The sequence below is a fragment of the Octopus sinensis genome, linkage group LG21 (assembly GCF_006345805.1).
Source record: "Octopus sinensis linkage group LG21, ASM634580v1, whole genome shotgun sequence".
Taxonomy (NCBI): domain Eukaryota; kingdom Metazoa; phylum Mollusca; class Cephalopoda; order Octopoda; family Octopodidae; genus Octopus; species Octopus sinensis.
In genome coordinates this window covers 8,303,803-8,316,830 of record NC_043017.1, presented here as the reverse complement: position 1 = coordinate 8,316,830, position 13,028 = coordinate 8,303,803, and the positions used below count along the sequence as shown (strand labels likewise).

General features: G+C 36.3%; 1 protein-coding gene across 1 annotated transcript in view; it reads right to left on the bottom strand.

Annotated features, from left to right (window-relative positions):
* The window catches only part of LOC115222757 (myosin-IIIb-like), a 298,889-nt gene extending 289,116 nt beyond the window's left edge, over nt 1-9,773 (bottom strand). The window contains exon 1 of the mRNA XM_036512009.1: nt 8,798-9,773. The gene's annotated coding sequence lies outside the window, so the exon portion shown is untranslated. The remainder of the gene's footprint in view (nt 1-8,797) is intronic.
* Between the last annotated feature and the right edge of the window lie 3,255 nt (nt 9,774-13,028).

Sequence of the window (13,028 nt, the reverse complement as noted above, 5' to 3'; positions counted from 1 at the left end):
CAACAACGACAGCAGCAAATATGATCGATGGGGCGAGTCTGAATGGATTTGCGATGACTTCTTTTTGACAAGCAAATCCAGATTTTATATTCTTTTTCTTATGCAATCTTGTCTAAGCCACGTAATTATAAATCATCACCACCATCACACCACATTACCACTATCATCATCGCTGTAGCCATCACCAATACTGTAAACAGCCACAACATCGACACAACGATAGCAACTGCCACCGCCAATTATTACCACCATTATCATCACTACCATCATCACGCCACACCGTCACAGCCACCACCACCATCGCTATAACGACAACCACAATCAGCATAATCACTACTATCACCATCATCATTACCACCACCTTTATCACTACCACCATCGCAGCCACCACCACCACCAAAGCTAATCACAACTACCACTCACTCACCGCCGCCATTACAGCATCACCACTGCCTGTTCAGTCGGGTGTTGAAAATAGTTTCTGAAACTAATATTGGATCACCTGTACGTGACCTACAATATTTTACCAAATTAATTTGGCATCTTTTACACCTTGTATCGAATTTATCTATATATTTATTTTTTTCGAATTTTACCTTGGTGTATCGAATTTTAAGCACGACGATCTGCAAATACAGGGTGAGGTGGTGGAGGAGGAAGATCTTGCTGTGCAAGGAAGAGGATGTCGCAATGCGCGCGTGCGAGTGAGTGTGTGTACGTGCGTATATGCGTATGTGTGTACTTGCGTCTTTGTATATGTATGTACGTGTGTGTGTGTGTTATAAATTTTGAGAGTTATCGAAATCGTAAATGTCTATTTTAAAATTATTCTCCCGTATTTTTTTTCACTAACTCATCTAGAAAAGAACTAGATAAAACAAAAATAATGATGCATTGAACAAAATGTCAGACTTGGTTGAAGAAACGATATCACTTAATGTTGCCTAATGCTTTTTATAAAGGCATGAATGTACCACTTTGCATTTTCCTTCCAACGAAAGAAAATAAAATTATATAGATATGAAATGTTTGACATTTTATATACAGTAAGAAAATTTAATTATGATATACTTGTCTCACATATAAAATACCAGACTCAAATATAAAAATAAAACGAAGATCAGATATGAAATCTAAGATCGAATATAAAATTCAAATATCAAATTAAAATATATGTTTGGAACTAGTATAAAATACCAGTCACAAACATAAAATACTAGGGTAAAATTAAAATATAACTAGGACCAAATATAAAAACTGGGATCAGCTATAGAATCAGTCAAAAGAGGATCAAAGATCCTTCCTGAGTCATTGACTCATAAGGCCGCTCTCCAGGATTCTGTGGCGTATATATATATATATATATATATATATATATATATATATTCCCGCACTGGACGAGTCGCTAATTCGTCACATGACTACTCACTTTTGCCAGCTGAATGGATTGGGGTAAGGTGAAATGAAGTGTTTTGCTCAGGAACACAACGCATCGCCCGGTCCAGGACTCGAAACCACAATCTTACGATCCACCCAACAATAGAATACTAGGATCAGATATGAAATGCAAGGATCAAAGCTAAAATACTAAGATCATATACAAAATACGAGGATCAAATATACCTTTTCCTCGACTTACGACCACAACCAATAAATAAATAAACAATAGATTTTCGGGCAAGCTCTAACAACGCAAGCCTCCCTCAGACCCAGGCACCCACTGCCTGCCACTGTCTCTCACTCAGTTGCTTTCAACCATCAGTTGCGTGTGGATTTTTTACAATTGTATCGGAAATACCCCTAAAACGACTGGTAAAAGGAAAATGTTTTCATTTACAGATGCACCAGTTAAGAAGTCAAGGAATATTTCGACTGTAAAATGAAGATTATCTGGAAGTACGAAGGCGGAAAAAAGGTGAATAGTATGTGACTTGAAGTTATCACATTCCACGATAACGACGATACTTAAAAGGACAAAGAAAGAATTCGTGAAGCTGTGAAATGTTTTGCGCCTATGAAGTCTACAATTTTAACCAAACAACGACAGGAATCCATCCATGAAATGGAAAAATTGTTATCCGCGTGGATGGAAGATTTAATACAGAAGAAAAACACCCGTGAGCCTTCTCAGAGCGAAAACAAAGGCTAGAAGTCGGTTTCAGACTCTAAAATCACACTCTAGAGACGATTATGCACATTATTTTCGCGCTAGTAATGGATGATTTATGCGTTTAAAAAAAAAGATTTGCTTTGCATAATGTACGTGTCACAGGAGATGCAGGAAGTGCAGATGAAGATAGAGCCCAAAAATTCGTTGACGAATTAATTGAAAAAAAAAAGCTTTTATACCAGAACAAATATTCAATGAAGACGAAACTGGCTTGCTATGGAAATGAATGCCTACTCGCACGTACATACACCAAAAAAAAAAAAAGCAGAATGCCAGGATTCAAAGCTTTTAAGGATAGATTGACTTTGTTGCTGGGTGGTAATGCCGCGGGTTTTAAGCTGAAGCCTTTTCTAATCTATCATTCAGGAAACCCTCGTGCATTTAGGAACATACACTGCCTGTTTACTATCATTCAAACAGTAAAGCGTGGATCACTCAAGCACTGTTCGAAGACTGGTTCATGAACTGCTTCACTACCCAGGCTCTTACTCTTTTACTTGTTTCGGTCATTTGACTGTGGCCATGCTGGAGCACCGACTTTAGTCGAGCAAATCTATCCCAGGACTTATTCTTTGTAAGCCTAGTACTTATTTTATCGGTCTCTTTGCCGAACCGCTACGTTACGGGGACGTAAACACACCAGCATCGGTTGTCAAGCGATGTTGGGGGAACAAACACAGACACACAAACATATACAAACATACACACACACACATATATATATATATATATATATAGAGAGAGAGAGAGAGAGAGAGAGAGAGAGAGAGACATACATATATTCGACGCGCTTCTTTCAGTTTCTGTCAACTAAATCCACTCACAAGGCTTTGGTCGGCCCGAGGCTATAGTAGAAGACACTTGTCCAAGGTGCCACGCAGTGGGACTGAACCCGGGACCATGTGGTTCACGCCTCGTGAATATTGTGCAAAAAGAGGTATCCCTTTCAAGATTTTATTGATTGTGGACAATGGACCCGGCCACCTGCCTCGTTTGGACGACCTTCATCCCGACGTTAGAGTGGTTTTTATATCGCCTAACACAACCACTATCATCCAGCCCATAGATCAGAGGACTATTTCAATATTTAAGGTTTATTACCTCAAAACGACATTCACACAAGCCATGGAAGCAGTACAACATTCTTCAGTGCATCAAGAATATTTCGGCCAAATGGGAGCGTGTACTAAAGAAGTGTATGTCAGGAATTTGGAAAAAGTGTCTCAAATGCTGTGAGTACATATGAAGGATTTGAACAAGAAGAGGAGCTAGAATTGATGAGAGAAGAGAGTTAAACTTGCAAACACTCTAGAATTAGAATGTGAAATAGATGTAGAGGAATTGCTAGTTTGCGAGACAAAAGAATTTTCAGACGGAGTGGCAGAAGAAAAAGCAAGAAAAGAAGAGAAAGATGAGCCAGAAAAGAAATTCAAGGCAAAGGGTTTACCTGATTCGTTTTCGCGATTGAATAAAGCCAGTTTCGAAGCAATGGAACCTAATGTCGAACGATTTGCAAAAGTTGAACGTATCATTCAAGATTCTGTGCGTTGTTATCGAAAGATATGTGACGAAAAAGAGAAAAACACTGTTCAAGTAAAGCTCACCACGTTCCTCGGAAAACCATCTCTTTATTTCCTCGGAAAACCATCAACCTCAACCCAAGAACATGACTGAGAAGATTAAAAATTTATTTTCGTTTGCGCTTTTTTCACAAGAACAATTTTTTTTGTTATATGTATGTGGAATTTCATTTGTATTAATTTTTACATAAATTTTAAATTGTATTTTTGTTTACAGTACAATGTACATATATATTTCTTACGCCATGTTTCCTATTACAGGTTTCCTTGAAACCCAGATTTCACCATATTTAAATTTATTAATAGAGATATTTTAATGCCAAATTCAGAATTTTATTTTTTTATACCAAGATCCTGGCTATTAAAACTTTTGGCAGCTTAACGAACCAGTTATTAAATACGTTGACATCTCACAACTGGTTGTATATAAACATAAAATAAATAATTATGGATTAATTTTTGTGTTTTATATTTTTATAACCCGTTTGAATGAAAATAGTGTTGAAAAATATAAATCCGAAATACGACCAGATCGACTTACGACCTGTCAGTTGGAACGGGGATCAGTCGTAAGTCGAGGAGAAGCTGTATAAAATACGAAGATCAAATATGACACAAGGATCAAGTATGAAATCCACATTTTATATTCCTAATAGCAAAGTAAACTTGATCAGTCTTTCAAACTTTATATTGACGGGTTTGTTTCTGAGTGGAAACTATTACAGGTTTCCTTGAAACCCAGATTTCATCATATTTAAATTTATTAATAGAGATATTTTAATGCCAAATTCGGAATTTCATTTTTTTATATCAAGATCTTGGCTATTAAAACTTTTGGCAGCTTAACGAACCAGTTATTAAATACGTTGACATCTCACAACTGGTTGTATATAAACATAAAATAAATACATAATTTTAAATTGTATTTTTGTTTACAGTACAATGTACATATATATTTCTTACGCCATGTTTCCTATTACAGGTTTCCTTGAAACCCAGATTTCACCATATTTAAATTTATTAATAGAGATATTTTAATGCCAAATTCAGAATTTTATTTTTTTATACCAAGATCCTGGCTGTTAAAACTTTTGGCAGCTTAACGAACCAGTTATTAAAAACGTTGACATCTCACAACTGGTTGTATATAAACATAAAATAAATACATACTCGCTCATAAATATAGGGAAATGTATACAGTTATTTTAAGACAACAATGAGTCATATACACACCACACACATTATGTATATATATATGTATATATATATATATATATATATATATATGAAAAGGTGAAATAGCTGTCCCTCAAGTCCCATTTCTCGTGAGAAAAGGAAAGTATGTTTACTTTTTCTTTTTCATTTTTTAGTATTCCCGTATTTCATACAAGGGAAATTTCAATTGCTTTCAACACACACATACATACATACATACATACACACATACATATCGCGGGAGGTCGAGAACCCTGATGACACCCTAAAACTGCAAAAAGACCTGAATGCAATATACAGGATGTGGCAGAAATACCTCCCACATTTTAAACTTTCACCTACGTGTTGCTAATGAACTTATGCAAGTGCCAATGATGTTTTCATTTAGCTAATGAACAAAAAACTGTAACCCTTTTGTTTAAACAACAGCAAAATTAATTTTTCATAAATGTTGTTTCCTTTTCCTCTTGTCAACCTTTCCAATGTGGGAGGTATTTCTGCTGCATCCTGTACAAGTGAGGTGATAAATAACATGCAATTCATGCTGTGAGGTTTCAAACACTCTACTATCGGTCAATCCCTGAATCAGAGTCGGTGGGTGACCGGGAAATCCACATGATGCAACATTCCAACTGCATATTACCAAGATGACAACACTGTGCAAGCGAGTGGCTGGTTGGACTCAGAGAGCATTCAGAACCAAGAAAAAGAATACCCTGGGAGAACACTTATTTTCAGTTGCCTTGACTACTGCTCCTAACTGTGGTCACCACGAACAGCAGAACTCTAAGTAATCCAATGCCACAACACGAAAAAAACTCGACTCGGTGCAACAGATGAACAACTGGGAAAAGCTAAAAGAACAGAGGCTCTACTTCCTAGAGAGAAGATACGAAAGATATGCAGGGGTATATATATATATATATATATATATATATATATATATATATACGAATAAAAATCAAAATTTGGGGAATGGAGCAGGTAAAATCCAGGCTATATATGTTTCCTAGCTAGCAGAACCTCGGAAGTAGTAATTACTCAACGAGTACTCCATTAGCTTGGAAGATCCTGGAAGGTCTAACTCCGAATTTTGGGGTGAAAGCTATGGCAACCAGCGAACTGGACGTCACTGCATAGTACCAAGGATCCTGTCTTCTCCGTCTCGAGTAAGGACCCAGTACTGTAATAGCTTAGGTTTCAAGGGCTCACAACTTTTCAATATTCTGCCAAGCAACCCCAGAGATCTGCGAAGGGTAGATGCGAATGTTTTCAAAGAAAATTTGGGCCAAAATTTGGATATTTGAAGTAACACAAAGAAGAGCAGCTTAGTCCAACTCGCTTGTTCATTAGAAACAATTTAAGAGAGAAGGTCGGGAAGCGAATGTGAAATAAAGACCTATCATACTAAAGATGGTGCCCAAGCATGGTTGCAGGCAACAAAAGCAAATAAATATTATATTTTAAAGTGAAACTTCCGTAACCCTTTCCATTCTCACGAGGTATGGAGCCCCTAATCGGAAATTCCGCGGAGTTTAGTTGACCACATGAAATCCGGTGCTTATTTTACCTCTATCGAATAAATGTATGAGTGTGTGTATGTGTATATATATATATATATATATATATATATATATATATATACAAACACACACATACACACACTACCATCACCACCTATAGACATACACAAAACAAGCACATAGATCTGATCTATATACATATATTTATAATCGGGAAACTTAGACATCGAAAGACCATATCCTTAACCCCCACCCCAACAAAACAAATAGTCAATGAGAAGGGAACGGTCTTGTTATATAAGACCTTAATCAATGGCCATGTTTGCTAAATGGAAGAACGAATCAAAGAAATATCCTTCCTCACTCCCAGCCTTAAACAACAACAACAACAATAATGATAATAATAATAATAATAATATTAATAATAATAATAATAATATTAATAATAATAATAATAAATGAAGCTGCAAAATGTTAAAGAAATACAAAATCGTGGTAAAGAATAAAGAGAATGGGTAAAGATAATCAAATATCTGCTGATACGGATAGATAAACCGGTATTATGGATTATCAGGGTGAAAGGAGATTTAAGAAGTGAAAAACATTGGAGTGGCTCCTTTTTAAAAAATGAGGAATTGGGGGTAAAACAAGGCATAGAAAAACATTTTTTTTAAAAATTAAGTCATCAATTTTTTTTTTTCAAACAGTTTTATTTTATTTTATAAATTTTTCCTACATCGAGAACAAAGAGAGAAGCGAGGAAATGTCTTCCTGAATTTTTCTCTCTTCAGACGACTGGAGGAGAATGAAATTTTCATTGAAACAAAAGTTGATATCCCTCTCTTTCCCACATACTCACTCTTTTTTTTCTTTCTCTTCCCCGCACACTCTCTCTCTCTCTCTCTTTAACATTCACTCATTGTCTCTCTCTCTCTCATTCACTGTTTGTTACTCTGTCTCTCTCTCTCTCTCTCTTTAACACTCACTTTTTCCCTTTTTCTCAGTCACGCCCTCTCTTTCTCATTTACTCACTCTCCTTTTCACTCTCTCTTTTTCATACTCTCTCTCTCTCTCTCTCTCAATGAGATTTTGAAACACAAATTGTTTTTATAGTACACATATAACCATCTGACTGTTCATCTGTTTGCCTACATTTGTCTGACTCCGCATCTGTATGTCTAACTGCATCTGGCTATCTAGATATATCTGATTTTATGTCTATGTCTTTTGGTCTGTCTGTCAAATCTATCTATCTATCAGCTTGTTTATCCGTCTGCTTGCTTGCCTACCTATCTATCTATCTATCTACTGATGTTTTTCAGTCTATCGCTGCCTATCTCTATATCTATTACTGTCTAAGTTGATCTGTCTATCAATATGTCAGTCCATCTCACGTTGTATTTGAGTCTATCTATCAATTCCTTAGTTACTATCTTTCAGTCAACTAATCTCTCTATCTTTCGCTCACAGTCTATCTGTTTATCTCTTGCTGTCTTTCAACCTGTCTATCTAAGAGTCAGTCTGTCTGTCACCGTCTTTCAGTTCATCTATCCCTCAGTCAGAGTGTCTGCCAGTCTGTTTACCAATCTGCATGAGAAGGCTTCGGTTGTCCATTTACAACAGTTTGAGTCAGTCTTAAGTCGAGACATTGTAGCATGTGTATATAGAAGACATGGTATATACAGACAGTTTCACATCAGCTATGAAGACAATAGAAAACCAAAAGAGTGTGAGAATGGGAAAATATTGAATGAAACAAGATTGGAGGTGGGGAGAGCGAAGGGGGAGAGGAAAAATGAAAGAGGGAGGGAAAACAAAAAGAGACCCATAGGAAGAGAAAGAGAGGAAGAACGAGAAATACAAAGAATTGAAAGACACAAAGGAAGAACGAAAGAGAGAGAGAGTGAATGAATGAAAGAGAGAGATAAAAAGAAGGAAATGACAGAGGAAGAACAAGAGAGACAAAGAGAATGAGATTGAAAAGAATAAAAATATACATAGGATGGAACACTGAGAGAGAAAGGAAAGATTGAAAAGTGAAGAAGCAACAGAAAGAAAGAGAAGAATGAGAAAGAGAGAAAGAAAGATTACTGGGGGAAAAGGATAGAAAAGATGAAAGAAAAAGAAATATATTACAAAAGTGGAAAGTGAGAAAGAAAATAAAGAGATGTCTGACTAGGAAACAAAATGATAAAGATTTTGAAGAATCAGAGACAGAAAGAGAGGGAAAAAGAAACATTTGAACTGAATCAGAATTTATTAGTAGTAGTAGTAGTTTTCATTGAATATTGTAGAGTTCTTCATCTTACCTCGTTAAATACTGTAGTTGTAGTAGAAATAATAGTATTGGTATTGGTATCGTTGGTGTTGTTGTTGTTTAGTGGCCACTTGTTGTTGTAATACTCCCAGGAGTTAAACATCGTTGCTAGTGAGCGGTAATTCGGTACTCCAAATATGATCATCATCATTATCAGCATCACCATTATCATCATTATCAATTCCTTATTTCCCCCCCTTGTCGTTTTTTTTGTTTTCACATATCAGAATGAACACCACAGCACAACTCCGTCATATATATAGGTATACATATCTACATATACTCACTAACTCATTATTATACTCACAAAGGAAGATATTCTGTGGATAAAAGCAGTCAAAAGACACCGAGCGAAAAGCGAGTAATGTGCGAATGAACCCTTTGTAATTTTCGATTCGGTTCGATTTTCTATCGAAGAAACAGGAAATGTCACATTTTCATTGAGACCACCGAAGTGTTGTAACGGCACGAGGATTCCGGAGGGTGGTATTTTGTACTTCGGGTTAATGTGCGGTGCTATTATCTTCTGTAAGTAGATAAAGATATATCGATGGTAGTAGTTATATATTTAGTTTGAATAAATGTAAGAGGTATAAGTCAAGAATGAGACGGACGACCTAACTGACAGGGGGAGGATTATTTATCGGGAACACACAGATATTGGCGCTGTGTCTGCGTAATGTCTAGGGTGTGCTGCAATTATTATCATGTGTGATAAGTGAGGATCATCACAGTGTGTGTGTATATATATATGTGTACTTATTTATGTGTGTCTATAGGCATGTGTCTGGAGGGGAGAACGTAACAGAAGTGATCTGTGTGCGTGCGAGTGTGTGTTTATGTTAGAGAGAGAAAGTGAAATAACCAACGAAATGGTGTGTGTTGTGGGAACGAAAGAGAACATGTATTAATAGGAATGTGTGTGTGTATGGGAGACAAAGTAAGAGTGAGAGAGAGAGAGAGAGAGAGAGAGAGAGAACGTGCAAATGTATGCGTGTATGGGGTGTATTCGAGAGAGAAAGAAAGAAGAAATAGTGTCTGTGTATATTATATAAAAAAATAGGGAATCAATGAGAGCGTGTATGTGCTTGACAGATCACGTGTGTGTGCGTGCAACAGAAGTGGGGGCATGTGCATGCATCCGTGAAGTTGTATGTATGCCTCAGTACGTACGTACGTATGTATGTATGTATGTATGTCTTGTGTTATTGTGTGTATGAATACCTCGTCTATGTGTGTTAGTATGCCTCAGTGTATTAATATATATTTATATCAGTGTGTTAGTACACATGTATGTTTCAATATGTGTGTATATATATATATATATATGTTTGTATGCTACAATGTGTTAGTATATCTGTGTGTACCTCTGCCGCGCGATTATATAAATACATAAGGATATATATATATATGTCTATATCTTACATCTCTATATATTAATATCTTGTTTGTATATACGGTATCTGCATGTGGTGTGTGGTGAGTGAATATATGTATATGTATACTTAGATATATGTTGCATCGTGAGAAAGCCAAACGGTTAATAATGTAAGAGTTCTGCAAGTGTCTGCTACACGGCAGCAGTAGCAGAACAACCACAACCACAACAACAAGAGCAGTAGCAGCACCTGTTGTGACTATCACCACCACCACCCCCTCCTTACAACACACACCAATGTAAACGAAAAGATCTAGTGTTCGCGCACGTAGCAAAGTTGATTGTTATTAAAATTTACGTTCACCCACCACCGTGTTGCGAAGGTTTTGTTACGTACTGTTTATCGCTATATACACCATGTAAACTCGTGTTATTTATTCATTTTATTTTATTTTTTTTAATCATTCAATTCTCTGTAAATTCTCACACTATGTTCGTTTTTGTATTGCCCCCCTCATCCGTCTCCCTGGTGGCAAATATAAGAAATCATCATCATCATCATCATCATCATCATCATCATCATCATCATCATCACTATTATTATTATTATTATTATTATTATTATTATTATCGTTGTTGTCCTTACTACTGTATAAATATCAATCGTGGAGCCTATATGTGATAGCTCAATTCTGTTAGAAATAGCAGCCAAATCTCAACCGAATTTTACTTCACATCTTTTATTAAAAAAGAAAAAGAAAAAGAAAAAGAAGGACGCGTTGGATAATGTAGTTTGAGAAACACAAAGCCTTGAATTAAAAAAAATAATAAACGGGTGGGTCACGGCTGGTATGCCTTTCATCAATATCTGTCTAATCAGTTTTCTCTCCGGGCCACAACAATGCAACAGCGATGAAGGCGAATGTTCTATCAGTAAGCTAAACGAGGGAGCCTCAGTCTGCAAAACATAGGAACCAAATTTCCCTTTAGTTACACCCTATTGTCTAAAAATAAAGAACACATTGGATAATGTAGTCCTAAATATCCTTCGAAAGCTGGGATGGTCACGGACAGAAACACCGTAGATCATAAGTCGGCACGATGAGGGCCGACTTGGCGCTAAACAACAATCTATGAAAGAGGAGCCTTTATGTAACATTTTTTAGGCTGCTAGAAATAGCAGTTAAATCTGTCTCAATTCGCATCCTACCGTTTAAAAATAAGGGGAGGATACATTAATTGATTGATTGATTGATTGATTAATTAATTAATTAATTAATAAAATACACTAATCTGGGGGGAAATGACTGAGTGGTTACAACTGGAAAGCATTGGTGCATTGGTCATATAGATTTTTCCCGGTTGTATTTAACGCGGGGAAGAGATGAGCTATAGAATTCGAATTGAAAAAGATGAAATTTAGTTTTTTTCATATCATTGCAGCACCTTAGCTCTCCACTCAGTCGTGTTCAATCAAAAATCTTCACCTTTCTTTCACGTTTCTTGTGTAATATCATCGAATTTCTATATCAACAGGGGAGAAAAGGTGAACGAAATATAGAAGGACTGGTGTGTGTCCTGATCATCTGCCAAAAGTTGTGCCTCGTAAACTCTGTATTTGAGTGAAGTGTGAGAGAGAAGGGAAAGAAAAAGAGGCAGGGTTTACTGTACCAATGTTTTTTTTGTTTTGTTTTTTTTCCAGCGTGCCGAGCAAGGTTCCGTGTTGAATGAGGAATGCGGAAAACTTCCAGACAAGAACAAGAAATTGCTATCGATTGTAACAGCGAGAATGCCACGTTTTAAAGCATCTAAAAGCCGACTTAATTTTTTGACTTTTTTCTCATAAATAACTGTTTTTTAACCCTTGTGTATGTGTGTGTGTGTGTGCGTATGCATGCGTGTATGTGCATTTATGTATATGTATGTGTTTATACATATATGTATATATATATGTGTTTATATACACACACATATTACACGCATTTATATATGTATTATGTAATATATATTACATAATATAAATACATATTTTATATATATACAATATTTTTATATTTCACATAGATATAAAAATATATATACTATATATTTTACATTGCTATAAGAAACTGGATATAAGCCTTCAAGATATTCACAAATACACTCACCAATTCCTAACACTCTGCTGAATCCTTTTGTTGCATCTCATTTCCTTGAACAAATATGTCTTGTTATACCGTGCAGAAATTAAAGATATCAATCGCTAAAGCAACAGGGGACTATTTTTGACAGTATATAAATTCTTTATAGTCTTAGCTCTATGACTCGGGGCTGCCTTTGCAGATCTATTCTGATATGAAATAACAGCTTGAAGGCAGTGTTTGAAATGTGGGGTATCCAGCTGTTCACAGCATCTAACATGCATTATCATCCCAGGAGATGCTTTTGCTATCAGCTCAGTCACTTAGAAGCAAAGTTTATGAAGAGGTCGATGCTAGGGTACCTTCACCTATATTATTAGGAATTCTTTTTTGCCCTATTGCTCGGAACCCACGTGTGTGTAGTTGAAGCTACAGTATTATCCCCTATTGCTCAAGGAATTCTTTTTGCCATTGGAACAGTCACTTTGATCCCAAGTGTATGTGGTTAACACTTGGATATCTTGGGAATTCTTTTTGCTATAAGAGCAGTTGCTAAGAAATTTAGTGCATGTATGGGTGAGACTGGGGCAGCTTCGTAACCTCAAATAATTGTGCAGCTTTCTTCATTTCTCCTCACAACCTACGCAAATTCATATGACCTGTTTCTTTACTGCCCACAAGGGGCTAAACACAGAAGGGACAAACAAGGACAGACAAACGGATTG